The 17,104-nt window shown below is 35.0% G+C and overlaps 1 protein-coding gene across 18 annotated transcripts in view; it reads right to left on the reverse strand.

Moving 5' to 3' along the window:
* The window catches only part of ARB2A (ARB2 cotranscriptional regulator A), a 479,952-nt gene that overhangs the window by 61,484 nt on the left and 401,364 nt on the right, over positions 1-17,104 (reverse strand). The window lies entirely within an intron of this gene.

The raw sequence follows: 17,104 nt of genomic DNA on the forward strand, positions 1-17,104 counted from the left end.
TAAGATTTTCATAATTGGTTGGTCACTGAAATAAATAAACATTAAGACTTAAAACTTTAAATGGGAGGAAAATAAAGTAGCTTGGAAAAGGATAAAGGTAGAAGACAGTGTGAAGAAAAATAGAAATGTTGCAGACATACTAAAGCTCATTCATTTCAATGGAAAGAACTGGTAAGTATGTAGGTATGCTGGTAAGTACTGTGTGAGGAGATAGTAACTTCGAGGAATGGCTGAGTGAGCTCTGCTTAAGATCAGTTTATTTAACTATTCTCTTCCAAAGGTGGGTCTAAGTTGTGTTAAGAATTAGCTCCAAATCTTAAAGAAGAATTTTATTGTACTGTTATCAATTATCAGTCTTCTAAATAACATGACATATTTACATATGAAAAGTCAAACAATCCCAAGTCTCTTCCTACATATGACTTGGGCATGACAATGTTCAATACTTTTAAAATGATGGGGACTGAGAACAATAGTAACTAAAGGGTTAACCATCTTTTGGCAGTAGTCTTAAAAAAGCAGTGATAGAAATGTTGCTGTGTGCATCACTATTATTCTTTTTTTTTTAGATGGAGTCTTGCTCTGTCACTAGACTGGAGTGCAATGGCGCCATCTCGGCTCACTGCAACCTCTGAAGCCCTGGTTCAAGCAATTCTCCTGCCTCAGCCTCCCGAGTAGCTGGGATTACAGGCACTCACCACCACACCAGCTAATTTTTATATTTTTAGTAGAGATGGGGTTTCACCATGTTGGCCAGGATGGTCTCCATCTCCAGACCTTGTGATCCACCGCCTCGGCCTCCCAAAGTGCTGGGATTACAGCCGTGAGCCACTGCGCCCGGCATGCATCACAAATATTTTAGTGCATTAAAAAATTTAAGATAATGAGATAAAGAAGAAAAAACAATTAATGATGGGCAAGGAATACTTAAAGAAAACCCACAAAATTTAGTCCAGAACTAAACTGTGCTTAAATTTGAAGAAAATAGAATTTTACAATTCTACATTTACACTTAAAACTGTGGTTTACAAATATGATTTTGGCATTAGCTTTTATTAGTCTTTAATAGAAAATTATAGAAAAGCACGATCTGACTTGGCTCTTTTAATCATATCACCAGAAGTTTAATGTCTGACCATGGATGTTATCCTCAGTTTCTCGCATTTCTACTTGGTCTATTTGTAATTTTAGCTTCTGCAGAAACCAAACCAAACCAAACTTCATTTTGTTCACTAATGCCAACATACACGAAACATAGTTGTCTCTAGATAATGAAATATAACATTTTTAAAGTATCTCTTGATAAAGGAAAAGTTTCTGAAGTTAATAGAATCTCTTTTATTTTCTTCTAGTTCTATTTCCTTTTTCTACTTTACACTGTGGATTTTATAGATAGCCAACAGAATCTACATTTCAATTGTGAGGTAATTTTAAAAGAAATAATTAGAAATAGAGAGTTTTTAAGCAGCACTGCTTACTGACACTGACAGTTTTGTTTTATGACACAGAATATAAAACCATTTACTCAAGGATCTTTGTGTTCAGCATAAAATATTTAAAATGACTCATTTTCAAGAGATCTGGTGGGAGTTCACGACAGATGTGTTCTTCCTTTCTCTCTTCTCTTTTTCTTTTTTCTTTCTCTTTCTTTTTTTTTCCTCTCTCTCTTTTCTCTTCTAGCATTATTGTGTCTAATTAGCACTGATGATTTACCCATAGCAGTATGAACTTCTTGGAGGAAGGAAAGAAAAGTACACCAGCTTCTTCAGAGAAAAGAACAAACTGGCATAGGAAAGAAGAAAGACACTTCATTTAAAGAATGTATTTTGCAGCAAATGCCCACAAATAGCCCACAGAGAGTTCACTTATTTATGCATCACCATATGATTATTCTGACTGCCTTTAGTCTCAAACAGGGAAAGCCCCTGTAAAAAGCATTCTCCAGGTGTTAGTTTAGGTTTGTCATTATTTCCTATTTATAGACTCTGTCTAGTAAAAGAAGACAAATTACTGTAAGTGGGGGTAAATGTGATTAAACGAGTCCTCTGAAGATAAGAAGTTACATGGACAAGGGTCATTAACACAAACGACCTCTTTTTGGCCAGACCATATTTTTTTAATTTAGTGGATTTGAAGAAAACTGCAAAGCAAGAATAATCTCTACTGCACATACTCAAAGAGAAACATATCCCTTTTATTCTAAGAAATATTTTTGTGATTTTTCAGTATTTCAATAACACACTGATAGTGCCAAAATACTCTCAGAATACACCAATAACAATATTGGAGGGATTATTTATCTTCAGGAGTCTAATCGGAAACACTTAAGCAACATACTTACAATCAGACAAGACATATAACACCAAGAATATAAGTTAGTGGAAACAAGATCATGGGAATCAAATGGAAAGTTGAAATTTGTAAAGTTTCAATTAAAACATCTACACTCTTTCTTTCACCTGATTGTAGCCCCATATGGCAAGGTCAGCCCTTTCAGTGAACAAACAGCTCAGTCGCCTCCAGTGTAGCTGTTATCTTCCTCAACAAGGGGAGACATTTGGCACAGCCTAAAGCTGGGGCATGAACCCTGGCTAAGCTTAAGACATTTATCTGACAGCATCAGCTGACACTCCACAAACACATTTGCTCTCCATGACCTCAGAGCATTCGTGATTAATCAAAAATGTATCTTGGATCTTGAGAACAAGCCACAACCAGGCACACACAAAAAAGAATATGCTCTCGATCTCGCTTATCGACTCAAGAGGTATATTGAATTTAGAAATAGCAAATAGAATAAAATGATCAATATGTTCTCACTTGTCCATGGAAGAGAAAACTTTATCCCTCAAGCCAAAGACATTGATCATGTAAATGTTTCAGAACTGCTTTCAGACTCAATAATGCAAAATGCACATGGTTTATTGGGGGTAGAGAAGGAGGCCTGCCAAAGAGGAGCTTTTGCTTTGACTTAAAAAAACGTATAGCTTGAAGACATAAAGCATTATGCTTGTAGTGTGCTATATTTTTTTACAAACTGTGTGTTCAACCTAAAACCTTTTTTGGTAACATATTGCTAAATGTTCTTAATAAAACATTATAAAGGGGACTTTAAAACTTAATGAAGGAACATTATTTGTGCAGAGAAAAGTCCCTGTCTTAATTTAAATGAGACACAGTTATAACATATCCCCTATGCACTGTTTATAATTTATAATTTATAATTTATAATTTATGTCTGTTGGTTCAAACTCACTATTTTCTAAGTAATGATTAACATGTGAATACTGCAATATTCTGCTTCTCAACCAGTATAGTTTAGTATATTTTCATTTTCATTTGTACTTTTCACTTTCTAATAACAATACTGAATGCTAATTAAAGCAATGGGAACCAGAAGTCATATGCCCCACCCTTCATAATATGAAAATGATTATTATTAAAACGAACTTCTACAATTGAACTTATTAAATCTCATACTTGCCTGATTACCCACTGGCTAGGTTACAGTTGTTCACGATCCTACGACAGATCATTCTACTAAAGAAAAACTACATGTCCTGGTCCCTGTTGGCATGGCAAACAAACTTTCATAGCATGTGCTCACTCTGTAAAATGGTGGTACTAATTAGAAGATATAAACTCATGCTGAGATATGATATGAATTGGCTTTATGTATCTACTAAGCTCACAGCAGTACTAGATTTATACTGTTGTTGCTTTAAACTAACACTAAACAGAAAATTCAACTTCTAAATATGTACAATAAGAAAGCAAAAGTGATTGAGTTGAAAAAACAAAAACCTCACTCAGTTCCTCATTTTTGGTGTCTCTTCTAAAATGCTTCCTGAGCGCTTAGAGGTTGCCCACTACTTTTCTCCCATATGTTTACCTAACTTAAATTCTTCAAACATGAATTGCAAGTACCAGATAGCACAGCTGTATGTTTTGACATCCATGGTGAAAATGAGCAGAAAATCTAACTGTTCCATATCAAGAAGTATTTTTACTAGTGCTAATGTGCCTTAAATACCTTGTTCCACAGATGAGTGGCCTGGCACCTGCTGCATGAGAAATAGCCAATTACTGTTCAGTGTCTCTAATTTTCTGATTCAATTAGCATGCTTCAGAGCTTTCCAGTTTAATTGCAAACTACTTCACAGTTAGCTCTCTGATTAATCATTGCCCATCTGCAAGCCATCGGAAAACTTAGTGGAACAAATTTGTGTACTTTGGAATGCTGGGAGCTTAGCAAATCAAACTTGTTTTGGTATATAAAGCTTTAATTTTGTTTGCCCTTTTCAGCTGCACTTGTAAGAAGCTCTGTACTGATTAAACAGGAAGTCTGGACAATAATATGCTACATTATGCATATAATTACTGTAAATACAACCAAGATTGTAGAAACATCATTTAAGGTTAGGCACTAACATGAATGGAGAAGGGGGTCAAGAAAACACATTTGGAATCAATTTCTTTCCATTATGACCAAGTACAAGTATCAAGAAAAAAAAGATGCTGTGTGACACACAGTGATGTCATTACAGCACCTGTTCCCCTGAAGACATTTTACATTCTGGCTTTTCATGTATTCATAAAATCTTTCTTGTTATTTAATTAGTAGAGTACTAAGTTTTATAAGCTTTGTTTACAAAACATATATTAGGGATTTTAAAGCAAACTGGCACCACATTGTTTATGCTTCATTTTGCAAGCTTTCTTGCTGGTCCACTGAACGTATGAATGATAATGTCAGAAAACAAAACTTTTTAATCGAGCTTTGGCTGGATTTTAAATTATATCTTAACCTATAATCATGATTTCTTCATTCTGAACAATGAAACATGAATTGCATATTCTGTTCACTCATATGAACAAATACCATGGGGGGGGGCGATTCCTCATTGTACAAGGAAGGAGGCTGGATAAAATGAACTCCTAAGACCTTTCAACTCTCTAGCTGACATTTTAAAAATCTGAAATTATTCTAATATAATTTTTAAAGCTGTTAAACAAATATACCGTATAAGAAATCTTGTTTCCAGGAATACACATGAAGCTCCAGGAGAGCAGGGACCATGTGTCTAGCTCACTGCTGCATCGCCAGTGCCTCACACAGGGCCTGCACATTTTGGGTGCTCACTGATTGCTCGTTGGGTGAAGGAAATGAAAGCAGTACGGGTTCTCAATTTCCCACGCCATGTCACTGTGCCAGATTGGACACTGTGTTTTCCTTCTGTAACCTCAACAGGATGCAGTCATGTTATCTCATAAAGATGTTGACAAACATCATCATCCTACAAATATCTGGCTGAAAGAATATTACGGGGAAAAGGGTGCTTTCCTAAGCAATGATCTGCTATTAACAACAACAATGAAAGGTCAAACTTCCCCATCTTTTATGCAGATCCTTAACATATTATCAAACATGTCTAAAAGCTAAAAGTTAAAACTCAACTGCCAGCTGTAAAAATAACAAAGTTGGAAAAGCAGTTTTTGGAAATCACATGATGCACAAAAGTTTACGGAAAAAAATTAAAGATACAGATATTCAGCACTGAGTGACTCTCTGACTGTCTTAACCGTAGACACAGATGAGATCAAGATTCCTATTCTGTTTCCCTCTGTTAAGGGCTGTAAAACTCAAGTGGGCTGACTTCAAGCTTCTCTGAACTTTGTAGGCAGCCAATATAAAAAACGCTGAGAAGGCGTAATCTGATCATAGCCGCTCAGGCAAGTGAGCAGGCATGCTGCCACATTCTGCTGCCCACGAGCAGGGAAGCACGGCTGGAATCCCCACTAAGATCAAATTACAAAATAATCAAGCTTTGTGGCCAGGCGGTCACGAGAGGCTATTGTGAGGTCATGAGATAAATCAGGGACGAGCCTGGACAAAACTGGGCAGTCAAAAATAACATTTTTGTATCCCACTTGCAGCATGGTTCTCTGCAAAAATAAACTGTTAATGATAATCAGTTTTTTAATTCAGGAAAGGGCAAATGGCTCTCCTTGCACAAGCTCCCACCAATTGAGCCTTATGTTTAGAGATAAGCAATTAAACCCTCTACATCAAAGAAAAACAGTGAGCTGTCCAAAATGGAATTTAGCCAAGGAGAGACCAAACTGGGCCTTGGTCCCTGTCCTGGGGTTCTCAGTGCTACCTCTACCTCTTACCCACTGTGTAACCGAATGTTTATGCATATCAGAATAACAATGGGACAACTGAGTGGATACTGACTGAGCATGATTGCAAAGCACATCGAAAATCCTTAAAGGACCCAAATGTGTTTTGAGAGGGTAGCACATCTTGGGCCAAGAGAGCCATTTCTAGAAATAATCCCACTATGCAAAAACAGCAGCATATTCTTTGGGAAATTCACTGAGAAAGGATGTCTCTAATATGGCATCAAACCCCAGACAATATTATTTATTATACAGAGAAGTGTTAACTTTTTCATATGGTTCCCAAAGCTGATCCTACTATAGAAATCGCATTTTAGTTCCTGAGAAGCTTCAACATGACTGTCTGTATTGTATCAAATGTAAAAGACAACAAAATTATAGAATTCAGTTATCCTTCCATCAGAAGAGAAATATAAAATTCCAGCTGAAGATTTCTTAGGAAAATAACAGGACACCTAAGGAACTACTGTTTGGTAAACGCTTGCTGGGGCAATCATAATCAAGGTGGGCAGAAGAAATACTTCAAAGACAACAAATAAACAAGCAAAAATCTAAATGTGGCCGAGTGTGTTTGGCTTATGCCTGTAATCCCAGCACTTTGGGAGCTCGAGGTGGGTGGATGACTTGAGGTTGGGAGTTTAAGACCAGCTTGGCCAACATGGTGAAACCTTGTCTCTACTAAAAATACAAAAATTAGCTGGGCGTAGTGGCAGGTGCCTGTAATCCCAGCTACTTGGGAGGCTGAGGCAGGAGAATGGCTTGAGCCCAGAAGGTGGAGGTTCCAGTGAGCAGACAGCTCCAGCCTGGGTAACAGAGCAAGACTTCGTCTAAAAAAAAATGCAATATAACTGAGGCTTTTTCTAAACAAAGTAATGGGCATACTAACAAGTCAATGGCAAGCCATTTTGTAAATATTACCAACAGGAACTTCGAAGAAACACTTTGAGATGGTCCCATGTGAACTGAGGACCATGCGTTGGTTTTCACTTGTTTCCTGATACACAGATGAATTACCATCGGCAATGTTTTTCTTAGACGTAAAAACCACATATCTATTTGCACACTACAAATTCAAAGTGTTTTTAACGTAAAAGGTGGAATATAAGTGACTATGAAGTTCACAATAATTTCTAAAAAATGAAAATAAAAGCATAAAGTAGTTGCTTTCTTTAGATAGGGAATCTTATAAGAGATGAAATTCAACATCTACTGTACTTTAAGCCTCTATCTTATTGATAATTTAAAATTATAATTAGTGTTCTTGGGACTGAATGCTACATAGAAAACTAAATATGCACATATGTATGAGATGTGAGATGCTGCTGCAGGAGAGAAATACCCTATTTTTAAAGCAAAAAAAAAAAAAAAAAATCTTAGTGAAGTCTATCCTTTCATTTATATGTCTCATGTAAATTACACATAATTTTAAATTTCCAACACATTGAAAATGTCCAGGTCTCATGGCACTTCTCCTTTATTATCTTCCATTTTTCACTTGGCTGTGCCAATGGAGGCTTTCTAGAAATATTTAGGAATTAAAAATTATAAACTTCCAATTGAACTAAGAAATGACCACTAGAGAAAAATTAATTTTTATTTATATAATCTGGTTAAAAAATATATGATTTTTCTACTCTAAAGGCATTTTCTTATGCAGTAACACCACAAAAATAGCTTAAGTTTAAAATAGTGGATTTCCCATATGGTTAGTCCACAGCAAGATAAAGTTGTAAATGAGGGGACTATGTGAAGAAAACATAAAAAAGCCTTAAGGGCACATGCAAAAAATGTGATATTGCATGATTTACATACACAATTTTATGCCCCAAAATTCAAAGAGAAAAACTTAATATGTCATAACTTGAACTGTATTTCATATAAAGTATTCCTGATTACGTATTTAACTCAAAGATACATAACTCAATTTAGAGCATAATGTGGGAGAGGAGTTAGTAAGAATCTAACCTTTTGCATTTCTTGACTTTTTTGGGCTTGTGGTAATGTTGTATTTATAGAGATTCTACACTTTCAAATTTAAGTCTTGAAATGTCAAAAAAAAATCCCAAAGCTGAGATCTCACAGAAGGTGATTTTTAACAGTCCTTAAAAGTAAAGACTTATGATCTTCTGACAACTGGAGCTTTCACATTTTAAGATTTAAAAATTTCAGTCCTAATATTACATAAGCATACACATCGACACACTTTCAAAGATTCCATCATCTTTGATAGGCCTGGAACGAAGAGGAAACTAAGAAAACAGAAAAAGTTGTAAGGTTCAGGAATACTGTTTAACTATAAAGAAGTAAATACTTAAAAACTCTTGTGTATTTAAAGGTGGTCTCTTATAAGAATATATTTCCAGTGTAAATCACAACATCTGGTTAATTTTTGATTATTTGTCATAATAAAAAATGGAGAGTCCCCCAATATTTTAGAGTTACAACTAGAAGAAACAGAGTCTCAGAGAACTTAAGTGATTTGATCAAGATCATAACTGCTAGTTAGTTTTAGAGTTATGTCTGGAATATACCAAGTATCTTGTCTTCAAGTTTCTCCTCACTCTCATAGCTAAAATTTTAAACATAATTCTTGGAATGCATTTATTTTCAATGCATCCTGCTATCACCCATGTAATTACAGGTATGTCACAAACTGTTTAGTTTTCTCATCACTTTCAAGTCAACAAGTATTTTTCCACCACCCACTATAAGCCAGATTTAGAGATTACAGTGATGGTAAGACAAAGGTTAATCTGATTATTGGGTATTTTATGGTCTCATGAGGGAAAGAGGATTGGCAAACAAATATCATTAAAGGCACTACTTAGTTTGATCAGAAAGGTGTCAAAGTCAAAGGTAACATTCAGTTTCTGATTACCAAGATTAAAGATAGGGTCTGGACTAAATGGTGTCTCAGCACCTTTCTAATGAAGTTTTGAGTATTATCTTTCCCTTTCTTCTATTGTTTCTTAGATAGATTTATAAATAAGTAGGTAATTGATAAGACCAAAATTTCCAGTGATTTCAGTGGAACGCAGTGATGTGTTTATGAATAGGTACACAATGAACAAAGCCTTTTATCTGCAAATAAGTTTGTGAAATTATGGATTTCTTTGGCACAGGCCTTTAACTTGTTAATGTGCAGTGTATCTCCAAGAAGAAGATTTTATATGCAATGTTTCCTTTTTTTTCCAATCAGGAAAAAAGAAATTACCCAAATAGGCACTTTTATTACTATTTTGAGCTCTCAGAATTACTATTCCCAGTTGTATAGTTTGGGAAATACTAGCTCCAGACCGTTGTAATATTCTAACTGGTCTTCTGAAACAACTTGTCCTACACATGTGCTGGCAAGATAATCCCCCTAAAGAGTTGCTTTCATCAAATTTCTCTGTTCCAAAACCTCCAGTGACTCTATGTGGCCTATAAATTAAAGTTAAAACTCTTTAGACCCTCTAGAGATACTGCTTGTAAATTTCTCTCTTTTTCTCTCACAATGTCCTTAAACAAACTCCAGTCACAATGCTGCTGAGTTCACCGAGATCTGCCTTAGATCCCACCCACTACTTTTCTATGCCTAGAATGCCTTCCCCTCTTCACAAAATTACCGGTTACTTCTCTGATAAAACCCAGTTGGGGCTCTATCTTCTCAACAAATTAGCACAGTATGCAAACTCTAAGCTAGTTACCTGAACCACATTTCGTAAAATTGTTATCTTTTTTATTGCTATTTTTCTTTTAAGTATATATTTTCTGCCCCTTGTGGCTACATTGCATAAGTTCACTGAGGCCAGGCACAAGCCTCACATCCCAGAATTTAGCATATGCTTTTGTACTTAATAGTATCGTTTTAAACGATGATAATGACGAGACTACTGATGACAAAGTAAAAATAAGAAGAAAAGAAACGAATCTAAACCAGGAGTCGCAATGATCATTTACAAACCAAATACAGAGTGGTTTACAAAAATATTCACTCAGTTTTCCAAATGTCAAATTGTAGCTGCTCAGGCAAGAGTTTTCAATTTTGATTTCTGACATATCCTAAATGTAGAATATAAGTGAAATATTTGGTAAATATTGAAATTCCATTATTTATTGTTTTCTTCATTTAAATGCTCTTAAGTGGCTTCAGCTTATTTCACATAAAGGAATAGCTTTAATTCAAAATGAGATTTTTATGTCATGCAGAAGGTTTAAATTAGAAGGATGACTCAGTAACAAATATTCTAAAATATTACCTGTTATAATTAATAAATTAATTTGACAAAACATCAAAGTACTAAATAGTTTATCCCTTAATTTTAGGATACAGTCTAACTTACAAAAAAAAACATTTCTCACAAGTCATTTGATCTTGCCCATTGGAAAAAATGTGTGTGGCTTACTAATATTTGTCACTGCAATATTAATCCTGAAATTTGGATAAAATTTAACTTCAGATAACACAAGGCCTTGGTGACTTTCCACCTTGTAAAAAGTCCCATTTTTAGATATAAAATTTCCCCTAATTTATCTTTTTCTAGTAACTGAAAGAAAGGAACAGCTCTTGAACAAATTTTGATTAGGCTAAAAGTTTTTTTTTTTTTTTTTTTTAAAGGTATACATTTTGAACCAGAGATGAAAATGAATTCCTTTTAAGATGTAAAAATAACATTGCCCTTTCAGAATATACAGTATGTATTTTTAAAGAAACTGTATTATATTTCAATAGTGTAGTAATTCTTGTCAATGTTATTAATTACCTCAATTATGTCTAGTACTTGCATTAATACGTGCATACTCTCTCCCTTTTTACAAAACCTCTTTTAGAGGCTCTGGAAGGTATAAGCCATGATAGCAATGACCCTGTCAAACTCTTTATCTCTGTAACTCAGGGCCTAGGACTGTGCCTGGCACAAAGTAGACACTTGATAAATATTTGTTAAATAAACAGGTAGCTGGAACATATGCTCCATGAGGAAAATGAATGTGTTTGCGTGTTGTTAGTTAGGAATCTGGCCCTGGGAGTCAGAATTGCAGTGTTGAGTTTATGTTGCACTATTTCCTAGCTGTGAGGTCTCCCTAAATCTATTCCCTCACCTGCAAAGTGCAATGATAATAGAACCTGCCTCATATTGTTACCATGAGGATTAATCCACATAAATACCTGACACATAGGTAGCACTCAATACAGGCTAGCTGTTATTATCATTATCAACATCATCACTATCTTCTTCATTTTTCTTGTTTACTACTTATCTCCTGTTTTAAGCACATAACATATGCTCAATAAAAATCTGTTACATGGAGAAATTAATCAATGAAGTGCAGCTGTACCTGTATACACAAATATGTTTTGCTACCCTCAGTACACATTTTGTCAGGATTCAGACAAATAGCAAAAAATTTTAAAGCACAACTCAAAGTTAATGTGATTGAGTTTTTCTTATTTGAATCTGCTTTTAAGGGATCTAGTCACACAGTCCCTTGGATAATAGAGCTCTTTTTATCTCCTTTTTGAATTTCTGGTAGTACGTAACACAGATATTTGCATCATTTGTACTAAAAAATATCCTAGTTAGCAACCAAGTCATGTAAGTAAAAATTAAAACAAATGACCACAGACTAAAGAGTGGGTAAACAGTGGCACTCTCATGATATTTAACTACCTCATCTTAACAAACCAATTTGTAGCATTTATATTTCTTACAATATTGCTGCACATTGAAGTGTTATAGTGAGGATCATTGCTTTTACACTTTCTAACTTAAAACTTCAGTTGAAATTGTGTAAGTAGCAACTAAAGAGTTATATTTCTGTAAAGTGCCTCACTGTGAGTAGACAACAGAAATAAGTCTCAGGTCATATGGCTCTGAGGTATTTAATTCATCACTGACTTACATCCTTTTAGATCTCATGTTTGTAATATTTCTCATCGGAAATGTCCTATATTAAAGAGTACTGATAAGTTTTCTAATTTATTTTGAGCTTAACTCTGCAAAGATTCTATCAGATTATAGAATAGCCTGGTTATATTTAAGGCATATTAGTTTTTTTTTAATTTATAAAATCAATATAAACTTTAGCAGCAAAGAATTTAGGTTTTCTCTTTTTAAAGACAACATAAATAATGAATAATTATTTTGAGTGGGTGAAGAAAGGAAAGATAAAAGATTCAGATAATAATCTTAAATTCCTCCATTTACTCATTTACATTCTTTGTACAATTATTTTCCATCTCCACTGTATTTTCCAGATTTAAAAAAAGTTAAAAATCTTATAAAATATTCACAAGCCCTTCCTCTTCCCCATGACATTTCCCACAAATGTACTGAAAAAAAAAGAACTGCAAGTTCTAAAAGCTGATTCTCTAAGTCAGTGGTTCTAAAAAATGTTAGCTGTTAGTTTATTCACTATAAAATAACCAGAGTGTGCTTAAGCCTCACCCAGGATTTACTGCTGCTTATGTCTTGGTGACTGAATGGGCATATGTGTCAAGGTGAGAAGAAAGAGGACTATCCAGTGTTTGCTCATCTATCTAATCCAGCTTCTTCCTAGTTTCTTCTCTCCTTCCTTGCCTCGTTATACTTTCCCAGGCCTGGAGTGTGGGCTTCTTCTATGTATTTCCTACCCTGCTGGGGATTCTAGAAACAAGTTCATGTTGAAGCTGCCTGGTCATTCTGGACCAAGGCTGCTGAAATTCCAAATCTTAACTTGAAAGAAATACTAAACAAATACCAATTTTAAAGCATATATAAATAATCTCCCTCTAATATAATAACTACAAAAATGTACTGACTATGTGTTAGGCATGAGCTAAGTGCTTTACATATATTATTAGCTGCTATCACCTATTAAAAAATAACCCAAACACAAATATTTTTCCAGAAGCAAGTGGAGGTGGGGAGGGTGGTATTATTCTGATTCTGACTTCATTCACTTTTTTTGATAAACTGACTTTTTATTCTCTAGTAACTGGGAATGAGTCTCTCAAAAACAAAGAAAGGTTGACGAAGGTGTGGGTGAAAGAAGACTCAGATATTCAAAAGATGCTTCTTTCTACTCAAGTCCAACTATAATCCTGGGAGTCTTCAATATTCTCATGAATAACCTTTCCAAGAGTCTGGCTGCTAGATTCCTTGATCTACAATGCTCCTTTCTTCCACTCCATTTCACCTGCCCATTCTTGACATTTTACTCTAGACATTGCAGTATTCTTTTGAAACAATAAATTTAGACATTCCCCCAGTTTGGCCACAACGTCCTATCTTTTTAACCATCTTACTAAAATAATTCCCTTTCTTACCTTAAAAAAAAAAAACAACTTGTAGGGCTTCCAGTCCATTTATCCTTTCCTTTCTTCCTATTAGCCCTTGTTTTGTTTTCACTTCTCAACCTAAGTGCTGGAAGACCATGGTCCAACATTTCATTGTGTTTTCCTAATCTGCTAGGCCCCACTGTCCACTTAAGGTACTTGCCTGAACACTCCAAGGTTGGATAAACCCAGGTGACTGGCTTGTCCCTGGCTAACAGATTGCTGCTCCTACAAACAAATTATCATCAACTACAACTCAGCGCTCAACATTGTTCAACCATTGTACTATGTAATTCTAGACAACTCTCCAAATGTTATCATTTAAAAGTTAAAAAAAATCATAAAGGCTCTAAAAGAAAATAAAAGAGAACATATGCATAATTGTGGGGAGGGACTTATGGCATGACAATAAGAGTGGAAACTAAAAAAATTTGCATTTTTGACTACATAAAAACTAAAAACTATGGTTTGGAAAAACACCTTAATAAACTCCATAAGCAAAGCAAAAAGATAAAAGGCAAGTAGGCAAAAATATACCACATACGATAAGGACTGTTATCCATCATATATAAAGAACTCCTACTAATCAATAAAGAAGTGACAAAGACTTGGTTGACAAGAAAGACCTGGTAATGTATGAGATAAATATAAATGATCAATAATTAATAAAAATATGCTCAACCTCACTGCTTACCAAATAAATACAAATTTCACTGATTTTTTTTGCAGAATAACAAAGATTAAAATAACACGTAAGACATAAATGTAAACTTGTATAACTATTTTGCAGGACAATTTGGCTATAATTTTCCAAACTAAATACATGTTTACCTTTTGACCTAGAAATTTCACTTTTTGAAAATTATTTTACAGAAACACTAGCAAAATTGTAGAAAGATACCTCAATACTGTTAATATTAGCCAAAAAAGGAAGAAAAATGAGTAACTTTCAATAGATACTGTCCAATGGTGGCATATTCAATCAATTAAATGCAATATGGTTGCTGAAAAGGAGAGAGTTGTATCTACATACAACTACATGAAAAATATCCAAACTACAATAGGTAATATGTACATTTTTTTTGGTAAACAGAACGTATTATTTTTATAATTGGAAAAAAGCAATAAAAGGAAAATCAAGTTATAGGACAATGTGCATATGAGCCTGTTTATTTGGAAGTTTGTGCACACTGTTATGAATAGAAACAGGTTATTTCTCAGGGGTGGTATGATTAGAGAATTTAATTTCTTTTCATCACTTGAAGTTTTTTTTAGAATGGCCATTTTTAAATAAAAAAAGTAGATATTTGTATTTGTAAAATGAAGCCTACCTTACATTCTTCACTTTTCAAACCTCTGACTGCAATCTTCCTTTTTCTTTCTTCACCTGGTCTCCTACTTCCAGGCAAAACCAAAATTTATCAGAATGGAATTCTTTAACTTTTCTTTTCTTTCTTTCTTTTTTTTTTTTTTTTTTTGAGATAAGAGTCTTGCTGTGTCACCCAGGCTGGAGTACAGTGGTGTGATTTTGACTCACTGAAACCTTCATCTCCTGGGTTCAAGTGATTCTCCTGCCTCAGCCTCCCAAGCAGCTGGGAATACGGGTGTGCACCACCACACCCGGCTAATTTTTGGATTTTTAGTAGAGACGGAGTTTCACCATGTTGGCCAGACTGGTCTCAAACCGCTGACCTCAGGTGATCCACCTGCCTCGGCCTCCCAGAGTGCTGGGATTACGGGCATGAGCCACTGCGCCTGGCCACTCTTTAACTTTTCACTACCAAATCTGAAGACCTGTCAGCATTAGGCTCATGCTCCTTTCTAAAGGCAAATTTTCTCCTAAATTAAGCTCTCAATCAAATCCTGCCTTATCTTCAAACGCATTTCCATTCTATAGCCTAATTATCTGCATCTTCACATTTGGCCTAGCTATTTATACAATTTATAATCATTCAAGTCTCTTTCATCTTAAACAAATAAACTAAAACCTCCGTTGACTCCTCCTTTTCTTCGAGTTGTTTCAAAAGTTTTCCTTTTTCCTTCTTAGTCATTTCCTTTTCTTTTTAAAAAATTTTATGCATTTATACAATGATCTCTCTCTGGAGCCTCAGCCAATATATTCAAGTTGATGGGTGCAGCACACCAACATGGCACAAGTATACATATGTAACAAACCTGCACGTTATGCACATTACAACTTAAAGTATAATAATAATAAATAAATTAAAAAAAAAAGAATGCACTATGTACAAGTCAATACATATTAACTGATGAATTTTTGTCAAAAAGCTTACCAGGCAAAATAAACATCATGATTATTCTCTAAAAAAAAAAAAAAAAAAAAATACTTTAGTGTCCATTTCTACTTGGAGGTCTTGCAGGCACCTCAAACTCAGTATGTCAAAACTGAACTCATCATTCTCCTAAAAATATTTTCTCTGTTAATGATAGTCATCCATACAATTGCCCAAACCAAAAGCCTGGACAGCAAATTGATGCTTCTGCGCTATTACCCAAGAGAGCCCATCAATATTCAGGACCCACTGAGTTTCCTAAACAGCTCTCAAATCAAATGATTTTCTCCATCTCCACTGCCTCATTCAGGTCATCATGATCTAACCAGCCTTGCTTTTAGTCCTGTAACTCTCTTAATCCATTACCCTTATCATAGCTAGAATGTTCACTGAAAAATTAAGATCTAATCATATTATATTCCCTTTGTTAGAATCCCTTTTCCAAGTTTTTACAAGGCTGAGAAAGCTCTCCATGACCTGGCTCCTGCTTATTTCTCTAGTGTCATTTCTTTTTATCATCCTACCCTCATACTCTATTCTCCAGCAATACTGGACTTTTTTTTAGTAGTCAAATGTACCACATATTCTCTTGCCTTTGCTTGGAACTCGAAACACTAATTTCTGTGCCACCACCCTCATCCCCTACACATAATTTTACTCTCACTGACCTAGAATGGCTAACTTACATTTTTTGGGCCTTTACTTTTCAATAGCAGGGGCCATACTTGTTGTTAGGGTTGTGTCCTTAGCACCTAGTATAGAACCTGGCACATGGCAAGTGCTGAGTGGCTGAATATAAGTGAAGGGTATTATATAAAAAACTGGCATTAAAAGGGCTGATGAACTGTTAAAAGTTTTACTGCCATCACCAGACTAGGCCAAGTTAGTTTCCCATAATGCTAAGACACAACATTCTCCTACACATCTGCCCATATAACTAAGAAAGATATTTATCGGGAGTCAAGCTAGTCCTTAGAGTCACCTTCTGCTCTTTTCTTTTACCTTCAAACCCAGCAGAAATGGGCCAGAAATGTGGATATGTGGCAGATATTCAAAATTATTTATGTCTAGAAACAAAATTTAAAATTTCACCCTAGAAAACTTGTTTTCTCTTTTTTTTAAATTATACTTTATGTTCTAGGGTACATGTGCACAACGTTCAGGTTTGTTACAAATGTATACATGTGTCATGTTGGTGTGCTGCACCCATTAAGTCGTCATTTACATTAGGTATATCTCCTAATGCTATCCCTCCCCCTCCCCCGACCCCACAACAGGCCCCGGTATGTGATCTTCCGCTTCCTGTGTCCAAGTGATCTCATTGTTCAAT

Source organism: Macaca mulatta, chromosome 6, assembly GCF_049350105.2.
Source record: "Macaca mulatta isolate MMU2019108-1 chromosome 6, T2T-MMU8v2.0, whole genome shotgun sequence".
In the NCBI taxonomy this organism is placed as follows: Eukaryota; Metazoa; Chordata; class Mammalia; order Primates; family Cercopithecidae; genus Macaca; species Macaca mulatta.